Source organism: Galleria mellonella, unplaced genomic scaffold, assembly GCF_026898425.1.
Source record: "Galleria mellonella isolate WM207_F2 unplaced genomic scaffold, CSIRO_AGI_GalMel_v1 utg56, whole genome shotgun sequence".
NCBI lineage: Eukaryota > Metazoa > Arthropoda > Insecta > Lepidoptera > Pyralidae > Galleria > Galleria mellonella.
In genome coordinates, this window is record NW_026442117.1 from 1,278,528 (window position 1) to 1,293,346 (window position 14,819).

General features: G+C 35.8%; 1 protein-coding gene across 1 annotated transcript in view; it reads left to right on the top strand.

The window, feature by feature from the left end:
* Positions 1–14,819, top strand: part of LOC113509440 (protein peste-like) — a 39,217-nt gene that overhangs the window by 3,468 nt on the left and 20,930 nt on the right. The gene's annotated exons all lie outside the window — the stretch shown is intronic.

The window sequence follows — 14,819 nt, forward strand, 5'->3', positions numbered from 1 at the left end:
CATGATCACCCACAACACCAAAGGCATTGCAGGTGTGCTGCCGGCCTTTTAAAAAGGAATATACTTTTTTCTTGAAGGTTATGTTGTCGTATCGGTGGAAATACTGCTGCTGAATGTTGATTCCAAAGAATGGTTGTGCGTGGAAGAAAGTACATTGAAAAACGCACGGTGGAAGACCGCCACTCGTCCAGATGATTGGGATGAAACTTTAGTTTGTGGCGGGTTGTACGGTGGTGAAAATCAGCAGCAGGTATCAATCTGAACAATTCCTCAGAACACTCCCCATGATAAATTCGGTAGAAGATGCACAGAGATGCAACATCTCTGCGCAGTTTCAGAAATTTTCTCCCGCGTATGCTTACGTTGTAGAATGATTTCTCTGGCATAGTTTTCTCTAGATATTACAGTATGAGGTTCTTCAAAAAGGGTATATTAAGGTTTCTTCAGGGTCGGCAACGCGCACGTGACACCCCTAGTGTTGCATACGTCCATAGGCTACAACGATCGTTTACCATCAGACGGGCTGTATGTGAGTTTGCTGCTTTTGTGGTATAAAAAAATAAAGGCCCATTAAAATATAGTATAAAATTAAATATTTCACAATAGTATTCATATAACACTATGTATATAATTTAATTTTTGTATTACATATATACATAGATAGATACTCTCTATTGTTTCCTCCAAAAGATTACAGTAGTAAATTTATTATAGATACAAACAATTACAAGAAATGTTTACGCTGAGAAAACAATGGGCGGCCTTATCGCTAAAAGCGATCTCTTCCAGGCAACCTTTGGATGGGGAAGAGTAGTTATAAACAGTTTGATTGGAGGCACGATGAAAATTCTGTCATTTTTAAATGCATATAATGATGGAAAGTGGTAACCGTCGCCTATAGACATGAGCAACACCATGGACATAACAGAGTATACTGTTTCGCCCATGATACCCCCCATGCGTTGCCATTCCTGAGGACTCAGGTGTTATGCCTCTATTCCCTGTAAATTCACTGTCATATCCCACCCTTTAAACAGAAACACAGCCATGCAAACACAATTGCTTAACGGTAGAAACACGCATGGGACAGAGGTACCCAAGCAAACGACTTTTGTACAAAGTCTCCCTCTGGTCGTAGCGAGGGGGAGCATTAAGGGGCAACGTTCTACCTTAAAATGCTCAATACCCTACCTTAAAATGAAAGCCTCCAAAACAATTAGACAGATTCGATTTTTCGAAGTCAATTATGGCTTCTGTCCTTATTAATTAAGTACTTATGCCTTACTTGGGTCTGGCTAGGGCCTTGCCTTAACTGTTTAGTAGTGTCCGATCGAAACAGGTTTTACAGCCGAAACGAGTCTCAGTTTCGGCCGAAACCGAAACCGAAACATACTGATACATATTTAAAAATTTTCTTCTATACTGAAATCTAGTGTATTTTTTACACATTTATTTACACAAACACACAGATAGATAAAAGGTAATAATAAACACTAATTAAAGTATGTAACATGTGTCATTTATATGTAAAAACATGTTAAAATTATGACTTAGACTTGAATGTAAACTAAAAAATAAACAACTTTCAGTTAGACACATACACAACACAAATAAATACATAAAGTTTCGGCGCAGCCGAAAGTTTCGGCCAAATTTTTGGCCGAAACTAGCCGAAACCGAAACCGAAAGTTCGGTTGGACACTACTGTTTAGTATAAAATAGTAGGTACTTTAGTAGATATATCTATTACAGTGTATTCAATCTCAATTAGATATCTAATAACAGAGAGAACACCTGTGGAGGTTTGTTTTTACAATCAGGGCGTTATCAATGTTTTTCGTTGGTTATTTCTTATCGTTTCCCGGGTTATAGATATGTAACCCATGTTTACCAGAGGAAGACTTTGTACAAAATTCGATTGCTTGGGTATTTCTGTTCCATTCGTGTTTCTACCGTGAAGCAGTTGTGTTTGCATGGCTGCGTTCCAGTTTGGAGGGTGGGATATGGCGTGAGTTTATAGGGTACAGAGGAATAACAGCTGAGTCCTCAGGGATGGCAACGCATGGGGGTATCATGGGCGAAACTTCATACTCTGTTATTTCCATGGTACTAGTCATGTCTATAGGCGACGGTTACCACCAACATCATCATACCAGCCTTTAACTGTCCACTGTTGAACATAAGCCTCCCCCTTGGAGGGTTTTGCCAGTAGTTGCCACGCTTAACAGGCGGATAGGCAGCCGCAGTTAGGTTCTAGAGATGTTTTAAAACGGACTTGCTGCCCATTCCTCGCCCTCCTTTAGTCGCTTCTCACCATACCTATAGGAAAGTTAGGGGTGGCCTATTCTATGCCGGGACCACACGGTAACATTCCATATTCACCAATCAGGGTGAATATTATTCCATCTTTCGCTATTGGTTTACATTGGCAAGGTACTAGTGAGGGATGATAGGTGAGAACCTTAGGTGAGAATAAAGACAGACTAGGCTCCTCAATCGTGATGAATTCACCAGGAATAAGTCACGATGGTCCCAGTTTTAGCCGCAGGCACTTTTACCCGCGTGACCGGGATGTATTTATTGGCTAGGATAAAAAGTAGCCTAAAATTTTTTCTATTCCAAATAGTACGTGTTTGTTAGTAATGGAGACTAAGAATCCCATTGCTAGCAATATATCCAACGAGGTCGACCTCCTCGCGGTTCCCCCTGGAAACTATCATGATTAATTTCTGATGAATTCATCATGATGGGCTAACTGGCCTGTTTTCATTCTCACCTATCACCCTTCACTGGTGCTCCGCCAGCGTATCCCATTAGCGCAGGCGAGGTTACCACTCCATTTTCATCCAATAAAAAAAAAAATAGTACGTGTATACGAAATTCCACAGTGATCGGGTAAGCCATTAGCCAATACCATAGCCAAGCCGCCAAGCCAAATAAGGAGATTTCGCCAATAGATTCCACGCTTGCCTGGCGGATTGGCAACCGCAGTTAGGTTTTTAGTATTGTTTTAAGAGAGACGCTGTTGCCCATTTTTCGACTGTAAGTTCGCTTTGTCACCTTTTATGACAACTACAGTAAAGGAAGGGATGGCGCATTGTCAGCCGGGATCACACTGCAAGCCCCCCCCCCCCCAAGTACTGGGGATTAGCAACCTCATTGCTAGTAATATATCCTATCAGGTCGATCTTCAAGCAGTATCCCTTGGGAATCATTGTCATAAATTAATTGTTGAATTCATCACGATGGGCTAACTGATCTTCGTGATGAATTCAATCATTCTCACTGCATTCACTGGTGCTCTGCCAGCGTATTCCATTAGCGCAGGCGGAGTTACCGTTACCATACCATATTTTCATCTATAAATATATATATATAAAATATATATATATATATATATATATATATATATATATATATATATATATATATATATATATATATATATATATATATATATATATATTATGAATACGCGTGTCGTGGCAGCCTTTAATTGAGGCAGCATTTTATAATGTAATCTTATTATAATGTATTTTAAGTAGATATAAATGTATGCTTTGTTGGTTTTCCTTAAATAAATAAATAAATACAGCATTGTTCCTTAAAACAATAAAATAAATGGTTTCTAGTCATAAATTTGAATAGTTAACAAATAGATATGTATTGACTGATCGCATTGGTTCGGTTACAGATAGTACAATACTATACTAGATACGGCGAAGCTACTTATCAGGAACTTATGAGCTTATCAGCAGATTGTAAGTTAGACAATGTCTAACAATTTTTACATTGGCTCGTTACTGTAATGTTTCCATATAGAAAGATAATAATTACGAATTCGGAAATCTGTATATATATGTATATATACATACATACATACATATATATATTTTTATACAACTTAGAATGGCAAACAAGCTGACGGCCCACCTGATGAAAACAGCAGCCGAAACACAGCCATGCAACAACAACTGCTTCATGGTCGTTTGCTTAGGCACCTCTGTCCCATTAGTGTTTCTACCGTGAAGCAGTTGTGTTTGCATAGCTATGTTTCGGTTTGAAGGGTGGGATATGGCGTGAATTTACTGGGTACAGAGGAATAACACCTGAGTCCTCAGGAATGGCAACGCATGGGGGATATCATGGACGAAACAGTATACTCTGTCATGTCCATGGTACTGCTCATGTCTATAGGCGACGGTTACCACTTTCCATCAGGTGGGCCGTCAGCTTGTTTGCCATTCTAAGTTGTATAAATGGTTGAGAGATGAACAGCAGCTTCTACTACTAAAAGCCTAACTGCGGCCACTGACCTGTTTGCCAAGAGTGGCAACAACTGGTAAACCCCTCTTATGAAGGAGACCTATGTTCAGAAGTGGACAGTAACAACTGACATGTTCAAAAGATAAATCATGCGGTTTTTTTTAATGAGTGAAAATAGAATGGTAACCCCCTCTGCGCTAACGGGATACGCTGGCGGAGCACCAGTGAAGGGTGATAGATGAGAATGAAAACAGGTCAGCTAGCCCATCATGATGAGTTCATCAGGAATTAACCATGATAGTTTCCAGGGGGAACCACGAGGAGGTCGACCTGGTTGGGTATATTGTTAGCAATGGAATTCTCAGTCTCCATTACTAACAATCCCTTTCCCCCCGTCATGTGGTTTTAATTAGTTAAATAGATAGGTTATTTAATTAACATTACGTTATGACTAGCGAGTTGCCTGGGTATATGAGTAGTTACTTTTGTTACAGAATGTCATATAATTTCATTCTCCTTGCGACAAACAGCGGTAGGCATCTCGGTCAATTCTTCCCAGAGATATACAGGATGTGTTCATTACCTACTTACTTGGCGGTCACGTCGGGGGACTTGTGGACCTCTTTAAAAATTTATTATTACGTGTACAAACATCTCAGCTCTGTTTTTAATATGCTTTTTTTAAATGTTTCATTGTAATCAAAAAAGTTGTGAGATAAAATGAATAAACATTATTATACATATATATATATATATATATATGTATAATAATAATAAAATATCTATATCTAAATGTGGCGGTAAGACTTATTTTTGCTTATTTATTTATTTAAACTTTAATGCACAGTAAAATTCTATGTACATTTGGCGGACTTAACACCGGACGGTGTCTACCTGTCAATCATTGGACAAACCGAAAAACAAGTAGGCCGTGCATTGTTTTTTAATGATAAAAAAAGAGACATGTCTGTTCCCCGCTGGGGTAGGCAGAAATAATGCCTCACGTATGACAGATATACATATTATATATATATATATATATATATATATATATATATATATATATATATATACATATATATATAAATTAACCACAATGTGAAACCATCATTTGGATCTGAAGAGGGACCGCATGGAGTTTGACCTGACAGAGTTCGTATTTTCGTGTTTCAACCGTGAAGCAGTTGTGTTTGCATGGCTGTGTTTCGGTTTGAAGGGTGGGATATTGCGTGAATTTACTGGGTACAGAGGAATAACACCTGAGTCCTGAGGAATGGCAACGCATGGGGGGTATCATGGTCGAAACAGTATACTCTGTTATGTCCATGCTCATGTCTATAGGCGACGGTTACCACTTTCCATTAGGTGGGCCGTCAGCTTGTTTGCCATTCTAAGTTGTATAAAAAAAATTCTAGCAATGCGACCACTAGATGGAGCCCGTTATCGACGGTCATCAGTTTTATTAATAATCACCTTTCTGAAGTTTCTATAACTTATTTTTCGATAATTTAAATTTAATAATAATAATACCTTTTATAGATATTACAGTATCTCAATTTATTACTAATACAATCTTAGCATAGTCTGGCATAGAACGGGCCACCCTTTCCTTACCCGTGAGTGTCGTAAGAGGCGACTAAAGTAACTTAATGGTAGAGGGATGGGCAGCAGCGTCCCTGATAAAACATCATGAAAGCCTAATTGCAGTTATCAATCCGCCTGCCAAACATGGCAACTACTGACAAAACCATAGGCTTGTATATATATATATATATATATATATATATATATATATATATATATATATGTCATTAGTCCAAAATAAGAGCAGTCCAACCTACTTGCAATCATGTTAAACATTTAAAACATTATATAAATTGTTTCTGGACGAAAACAGAGACATTATATCGTAGATAGCAATAAAAATTGTTAGTCTGTGGTTTAAAAAAAAAGTTCCCGCCAAAATTATCTGTCACCTGTGTGTAATGTCTACAGTCGACTTGTCCTCTTCCAATGTTGTTTCTTATAATATAATACTTATAAAATAAAGTAATTGCTAAAGTGGTTGTAGCTATTTAATTAAAATATTAATATATTTCTTGTGATATTAATAATATAATGGATCGGAACAATTTCTTTTTAATTGAACCAGTCCAGCCGAGAACTGAACTGGCAACATTCTGGTTGTTTTTTACTGGATACCCACATAATTGCTCAATAATAACTGCATGTGACGAATGACTGAGTACATAATTGAAGCTATTTTCCAATGAGAGCTCTCCGATCTTACAATCCCGTGTTCCGTTTGAGGGAATTGATGCATCCGTAGTAACGGACATGAGTGGGCGCCGAAAAAGGAAAGTTGTTAGACAGAATTTTTTATAACTTGTGTACACTAATATTATAAAATACTCCGGCATTGAATGACCTATCCTTCTCTTTCCCGTGGGTGTCGTAAGAGGCAACTAAGGCAACTTAATGGTCGAAAGATGGACTGCAGCGTCCTTCTTAAAACATCACCAAAAGCCAAACTGCGGTTGCCAACCCACCTGCTATGCGTGGCAACAACTGGCAATACCCCCTTATGAGGGAGGATAATGTTTTTTTTTTTAATGTATGATAAAGGACTATTCCAGTTATTAAACCTACGCTGTCGGTATACGCTGGCGGGGTGAGACCACCAATGAGAGATGATAGGTGAGGATGAAAATGCAGGTCGAGCTTATCTCTAAAAAGAGATTTCTTTCAGTAAACCTTTTCATGTGAATTAAATTGATATTTGAAAATAAAAATAGGCAATCATACGATTTGTGTACATTACATAAATGTATTTTTTTTATGGGTGAAAATGGTATGGTAATCCCGCCTGCGCTAACCGGATACGCTGGCGGAGCACCAGTGAAGGGTGATAAATGAGAATGAAAACAGGTCAGTTAGCCCATCATGATGAATTCATCAGGAATTAACCATGATAGTTTCCAGGCGGAACCGCGTGGAGGTCGACCTGATAGGGTATATTAATAGCAATGGGATTCTCAGTCTCCATTACTAACAATCCCTTTCCCCCCAACATAAACGTATTTGTAATAACAAGGTAAATAGTGCATAATGATTCATAATGATACTTATCTTTACTTTATGATTACTTTTATTGATATTTATGAGAATAAGCTTAAAACATGTTTTTGTTTTTAAATCATTGATAACCTTTATTTTTATTAATACATTACGTATTTGTATTATATTTTAAATAATAGTTCCAAATCTTAATAAAAAAAGATCATATTTGGGAAATTATTATTCCGATTACTTGCAACACTGAAAAAAATGGCGCGTTTTATAATGGTTTAAAAAATTGTAAGTTATAATAATAATAATAATAATGTTTATTTCAAACAGTAGATTACATAATTGATTAACAACGGTCCCCATATGGGTCGAGCCTGTATCTGGGGAACCTATTAACTAATATGGAGAGATATAATTTTAATATAAATATATATAATAATTTGTAATAGTTTGTGTGTGTAGTTGTGTGTGGGTGTCTGTGTGCGTGTGTGTGCGTGCGTGCGTGCGTGTGTGTGTGTGTGTGTGTTCGTGCGTGCGTGTGTGTGTGTGTGTGTGTGTGTGTGTGTGTGTGTGTGTGTGTGTGTGCGTGCGTGCGTGCGTGCGTGCGCGTGTGCGTGTGCGTGTGCGTGTACGTGTGCGTGTGTGTTGTGCGCTTGCATTTCATTAAATATTTTAGAAAACAGGTCTTATCAGATCCTCTGTATGCACATAAGTTAGAGATTGCAGCCAATTACGTATTTTTAATTTTGCTTCTTTCACTGAACATCGGATAATTTTACATTTTTTTAATATTATATTATAAACATAGGGAAACATGAATAGTGGTAAACGGGAAGCGAAGTAGGACTTCACACAGGTTTGGTGTACAGTAGGGTTCCTTTTTTCCATCAGCCTGGGATAATGCGGACTGTTAATTGTGGAGCGATGCATTACTAAGGACACCCTAAGGATGTAAAGTTGTCGCACACTCAGAACGTTGGATTCCTTATATAGAGCAGTCGTAGAGTATCTGAAGGATTTCTTTAACATCACCTTTAGCACTGATCGTTGGGCTCTCTCGAGTTCTATTAATGCTGTTACTCCCATGCCACCCCATATCAAAATACAGTAACATATTATTGATTCGCATAGCGTAAGATACACTAATCGGAGAGTGCGTTTATCAGCCGAGTCACGTAGGAGTCTCATTACATAAGTAGTTTTTCTAACTCGCTTTGCAGTGTTGATGATGTGAGATTTAAAAGATAGATTTTCATCGATGTCAATACCCAAATATTTTATTGTTCTTTGTCTTGTAATACTTTCACAAGTACAAAGATGACCAATGCATGTTATCTTGTGGATTTTTAAAAATTTTAACTGTTTTGGTTCCGAGGTACGAGATTTGTGAAAGCATAAAATTTTGGTTTTTTCAATATTTAACGTTACTTCGCTAACCGTCATTTTAGTTACTTATGTTTTATTATCATGAGCGTTTTTCTTTTTTTTTTATTAGTCATATTTTTTGCACCAAATTGCTACCATTTTTTTTGCTTTTTTCCTCTATCCAAAGATTCTCTGAAAGAGATTGCTTTAGCAATGAAATTACCTTTTGTACTTCATAAGTGTAATATTTTATATATAATTCTTTAAGTAGTGGAGTAAATAGTACATAAATTTGACTTATTTTTGACGCTTAATGCTCTTTCTATTTATATAATTTAGTATTGCTATGTAACTACAAAGCATACGACAAAAAAAAACTCCCTCTGCAATATATGGCATTGTATATATTACTGTACGGTTTACAAAACCAAAAAGTACCCAAATTTCTCTAAGTCCATTTTTCACATTTTCCCAAAATTACGTAAAAAAAATTACCTAAAATTGCGGGAAATACCTAAAATTTGGCAACGCTGTAATTATTATAATATTGACCTAGTGACCAATATTAATAAAAAATACAGGATTTAGGTGTTATGTAAAATATGTACAATCGGAATTAAATACATTTTACACCTAACAGCTTTCAAATTAAGGCTCTAAATTAAATGTTTCGCTTATAAAGTACAATGTGTAATAATTTATTTCATTAACAGACTGTGTATGTTTACATAGTTAGCCACACTTATGTTAATTAATAATTATGTACAGGTGCGATTATACATTTTAATTATAGATTTGAAACGTAATATATAAATACATTTACCCCAGCCACAATGATCATACGCAATAATTAGACACGTGTCCCTTTTATTATAAATAAATAATAAAGAGTTCTTTATTAAACACTAAGAACAAAGAATTACATAGAAGGAATGATAAAATAAAAACTGTAAATCATATGGTTGCCTCCTTTCTTCTTATGCAAATATAATTAGTAAAAAGAGGACGAAAGATATTTCATCAGTTGCTATTTTTCTCAATTCATAGCAGTTTACAGTTTTTATTTTATTATTCCTTCTATGTAATTCCTTGTTATTAGATATAACATACCATACAATACCATCTATTCCAAAACTAAAACGCAGTTTGTACTTTTTAAAAAAGAAAAATAGTAATAAAGGAGTCAGAAGTAAAACGCGCAGAAACTATGTACAACTTTAATACTTATTAACTTTTTTATTTACTTATTTTACCAATACGATAATCCAATATTACGTTTAACACAAAATACCGCGAAAACATTTGGTCTAATGACAGCTGTCAAAGCTGTCTGTTTACCCTGCTGCCATATTAAAAATATGTATGTTACGGCTTTGGCGTCCTGTTCCACAATCACATAAAGCCATTTCATCACACTAAGACGATCCTCAAATAATTACATTGACAAATTGTCTTACAATAACAGTCAATAGTTAATAATAGAATGGTAGCGGATTTATTATTAAAATTTAAACTCGAAAAAAAAGTAAAAAAAAAAAAAAAAAAAAACAAGTAGAGAATATTAATTATTAATATAAGTAGCTAATGTTTTATGATATCTGAATATTATTTGTGTAATGGCGATAAGAGAGATTTGCTAAATACTATGACACACGCACGTTGTCTATTACATATCAGTTGGCCTACAATGGTTTATTTAACGGCTTACTGATTACATGATAACGGACGTGTTACTACCGGGTAATCAATAATAGAATAGAATAGAATAACTTTAATTGACTCCTGTAATATATAATGATCAATCTGTGCCCCGGCGTATAATGGGCCACTTGTTTCTTTCCCGTGGGTTTCCTATTTCCTAAGAGGCGACTAAGGGAGGGCGAAGTGTGGACTGCAGCGTCCCTCTTAAAACTTATGGCTTATGAAGGCTTATGTCCAGCAGTGGACAGTTAAGTATAAAAATAATATTTACTTTTAAAAATAGATTTCCTTTATATTATTTTTCTCAAACATGCTTAGAAATGTGAGCATTATTTTGACAATCTTCTTCGAGATAATTCGAAACTGCCGTACTGGTCAGATACATGCGGGCAGCGGCCGGCAAAAGTTGTATGAAAATCCATATATGTTGTGTTTTGCGGCCAGATAAATTACTTATGAGTTTACATAGAGTTCAAACTACAGTTTAAAAATGGAATGACCTTTTACTTAGAAACATGGCTACCAAGGAGGTAACTAATAAAAGGTTTTATTTAAATTTCGAACTGGCTTGCAAATAGAAAGCTGTTTATTGAAAAAAAAAATACAAAGGAACATTATGGCGCGTGAAAAATTATTATTGTTCGTTATTCGTCATTGAACTTAAAAAGTAAAACTGTGTTTTTGATTTCCGCGCATTGTTTGAGAAAAGCACTATACAAGCTTTGACCATAACTAGGCACGTTCGTCCATCAATGCTTCAGTTGCTGGCCGCTGCAGTAATGTACTATTTCAGTCAATTAATATTTTGTTATTATAGGACGTAAATTGTTTTTAATATTACCATTATTGTACTAGAAGAAATATTTCTTTATTATATATTTTCAATTTTATTGCTCTATACGACGATCCCTTCACAGTGAGTATAAAAAAATAAGATGTAATTATGACTAATAAATGCAACATTGTATTACACGTGTCAAGGCCAGGGATGCGCACTGCATATTGAGGTGACGTATCAACATACGCACTACAATTATATATATATATATATATATATATATATATATATATATATAGTCTTCTCACTGAATTTAATTCTGGGCATAGTACATTTAAAACAAATACACAGAATGGCAAGCAAGCTGACGGCCCACCTGATGGAAAGTGGTAACCGTCGCCTATAGACACGAGCAGTACCATGGACATAACAGAGTATACTGTTTCGCCCATGATACCCCGCATGCGATGCCATTCCTCAGGACTCAGGTGTTATTCCTCTGTACCCAGTAAATTCACGCAATATCCCACCCTTCAAACCGAAACACAGCCATGCAAACACAACTGCTTTACGGTTGAAAAACGAATGCGACAGAGGTACCCAAGTAATCGACTTTTGTACAAAGTCTCCCTCTGGTAAATAATGTTAACAAAGATTTAAAAGAGTAACTGTTGAATTTCTTGTGAGTTCTTCTCAGCAGATAACAACATTTCGAATCTTGCAGTAGATTCATAAAAGTTGACGATTTGAAAGTGCTTGTAAACAAGTATATTTGAATAAAGATTATTTAAATTTTAATTAAAATATATTTTTACGTTTATCATTAAATTAGTTTTAAATACTGATATAAATCAAACAGTCTTCTAATGGAATGGTAACCCTGCCCCTCTGTGCTGTTGGTATACGCTAACGGGGCACCAGTGTTTGATGATAGGTGAGGAGGAAGCAGGCCAGTTGATACATCATGACGAATTCATAAAGAATTCACCACGATGGTTTCCAGGGGGAACCGCGTGGAGGTCGACCTGTATAGAGTACATTGCTAGCAATGGGGTTGCTTATCCCCATTATTAACAGTCAGTCAATAGTGAAACCGCCACGAACTAACAATCACCTCTCAAAACCACACAAAGTCGGCTAGCGGCAGGGCACGATAAAATCGAATTAGAATCGAATTACCGATGCGAGGTAATTCTTATTTTATAACAGGACAAGGCCGAAAGACGGCAATAGTGTAATGCCCACGGGAAATCGTGAATTAGATACCCATTACCCCAACGAATTACTCTACGATGACGTCCAACTATTTAATCATATTATAAGGAAAAATGCGTCATTTCTTAAATAACTTTTAAATTTAAGTAATTACTAATTATTGTTTAGAGACTGAACTAGTGGTGAGCGAACGCAAACATTTATTAATTCGATTCGAAAAAAATGGAAAAGTGGACATAAATACATACATACATTCCGGTCTCTTGTAAATCATAAGTTTGACAGTCTATCTGAAAAAAAAAAACTGAATTTTTTTTTATTAATATTATTTTGCCCGTTAACTGTCCACTGCTGGACATATTATTTTTTTCATTTAAATCGAATTAGTAATTAGTAAAATTATTCGAATACAATCATTAGTATTTTTTTTATACCACTGAGGTGGTAAACATACATTACGTATGTTACTTTCTGATGGTAAGCGGTTACCGTAGCCTATGAACGCCTGCAATACCAGAGGTATTACGCGCGCGTTGCCGACCCTGAAGAAACCTCTTTGCCCCTTTTCTGTAGTCTCTTGGTGAAGCCTCAACATTATATTTGCTTTCTTCTACTTTCTTTGTTTGATCTTTCTAAATCTTAAAATAATGTAAGAAATATCTTTACTTCTTTATAGAAGAACTACATTCTGTAGTCTCTTGGAGAAACTTTAGCGTTCTATATGCTTTCTTTTACTTTATTTGTTTGATCTTTCTAAATCTTAAAGTAACATAAGAAATCTCTTTAGTTCTTTTTGGAAGAACTTCATACTGTAGTCTTTTAGAAAAACCTCAACATTCTATTTGCTTTCTTCTAATTTCTTTGTTTGATCTTTCTAAATATTAAAATAACATAAGAAATCTCTTTACTTCTTTTTGGAAGAACTCCATACTGTAGTCTCTTGGAGGAACTTTAGCGTTCTATATGCTTTCTTCTACTTTCTTTGTTCGATCTTTCTAAATTTTAAATAAATGCTTTACAAATGTATTGACAATAGATAGACTTTAATATATTTGTTAATAAACCACTAGAAATGTACAAGGGCTCGTTCACGTTGTTTATCAGTTGTAAGGTCGTGAACTGTTTGCAGTATTAGATAATGCATATACCTATTATTATATGAGGTCCTTGCATGGTTGGGTTTCGGTGTGAAGAGTGGGCTCATCATCATCATCTCAGCCACTATCAGTCTAATGCTAAACATAGCCCTCCCCCATAGACTGCCATAAAGAACGGTCCTGAGTCATCTGCTACTACTGCTACCAGAGGGAGACTTTGTACAAAACTCGTTTGCTCGGGTACCTCTGTCCTATTCGTGTTTCAACCGTAAAACAGTTGTGTTTGCATGGCTGTGTTTCGGTTTGAAGAGTGAGATATGGCGTGAATTTATAGGGCACAGAGGAACAACATCTGAGTCCTCAAGAATGGCAACGCATGGGAGGTATATGTGAGGTAAAAATACATACAAATTAAAATTTTCACACTTTTACGATCAACCCCTGTTTCTTAATCGCGATTTTTATATGCCCCAATAAGGTTGCAAGATGGCAATCGAATATAATAATTGTAGTAGGATCAATTTTCATGTATAGTTCTCGAAATAATGTATACGGTAAAACAACGTTTGCCGAGTCAGCTAGTAGTATAAAAGAAAAGAATAAATCATAATGCTTTATAAGGCTTTGTTAATGTTTGTTATTTAGAATATACAATTACTTGTCCTTGAGTGACCCTAGGTGCGGTTTGCTTCTGAAGGTTTTCCAGCCATCTAACTGTAACAATCACTTAATCTGTAGATATCGCATATTGATTTTCCAAGTGTAATAAAAATATGAAACACATAAGCAGATAAGCAATAGTTTATCTCCCGTAACTACCTATTTGGGCTTAAGCATTGTGATAGATATTGTTTTATACACAACATGTGTCTACGAATTTTTTTTATACAACTTAAAATGACAAACAAGCTGACGGCCCACCTGATGGAAAGTGGTAACCGTCGCCTGTAAACATGAGCAGCACTATGGACATAAAAGAGTATACTGTATCGCCCATGATACTCCCCATGACTGAGGACTCAAGTGTTATTCCTCTGTACCCTATAAATTCACGCCATATACCACCCTTCAAACCGAAACACAGCCATGCAAACACAACTGCTTCACGGTAGAAACACGAATGGGACAGAGGTAACCGAGCAATCGACTTTTGTACAAAGTTTCCCTCTGGTTTTTTGGATAGAACCTACCTATTATCATTTTATTTTTCTTATATTACCCGTCTGTCTGTCGTTGTTTTATATTTCAGCAATTACTAATATTTTTTTGAGTACAGTTTTTGGTATAACAATATAGTTCATATACATTGCAACAGAAATAATTTGGAA